Raw genomic sequence first — 925 nt, forward strand, 5'->3', positions numbered from 1 at the left:
AGAGGAGTGGGGCCCGGGGAAGGGAGGCGGGCAGGTGCCAGACCCGCTGCACAGGTTTGCCTGGGCCCCTGCCTGCGTGCGGCACATGTGCACACATGCACACACACGCACACAAGACTCACACTTTTCACAGAGTTGCCTGTCAAACAGCCCAACCAGGGCCTCACTGGGACCTGGAGGCAGAAGGGGACCACCTTGTCCCAGAAACCTAACAAGAACTCCTAACAACCCAAACCTCCTAACCCAGGCAGCTCAGGAAACCAACCAGGAGACCGGCCCCTGCCAGCACAGGGGATGGCCCAAGGAGGGTCCGCCTGACAGCTGGGCTCCTCAAATCCCACAGGCCAGTCCTAGCACTCCAAGCATCGCCCAAGGAGAAAAGCTCCCTCGGCTGCAGCTGTCACATCTGCCGGGAGGGAGCAGGCACAGCGTAGCAGCACCTGATCCCAGGATCCCTTCACAGCCCGCCAGCCCAGGAGGCCTGGTTCAGCCGCTGGCAGCCCGGGCTGAAACATGAAGACGGAACAGTCCCCCAGGGATGCTGATGGCAGTCTCTGGGCACGGCAGCGAGGGGCAAGCTGGGTCACAGGGCGGCGGGCTCCTCTCCGGCAGCGTCCTGTCCCTGCTGGTTTGGGAGGGGGCGAGTTGTGTAGCTTCGGGGCTCCGGGCCCTTCCTCCCTGCCTGACGCAGGCCAGAGCTGCCCAGCTGGGTGCAGGACGCCATCTTGGGTCAAGGTGCAGCCACAGGGGGCTCCCCTTCGCTAGCCGGAGGGGGAAGAGAGCCCCTGAGAACCAGCGAGCCCCTCACTCCCCACCCAAGGCGCCAACACCTACTCAACTGGCTTTGCAGTATAGAGAAGGAAGGACGGAAGGGATGGAGAGAAAAGGGGGAAATAACAGGGGCTGGGGGGTGGGGGGAGAGGGA

This window comes from Bison bison, unplaced genomic scaffold (genome assembly GCF_000754665.1).
Source record: "Bison bison bison isolate TAMUID 2011002044 unplaced genomic scaffold, Bison_UMD1.0 scf7180017864145, whole genome shotgun sequence".
NCBI lineage: Eukaryota > Metazoa > Chordata > Mammalia > Artiodactyla > Bovidae > Bison > Bison bison.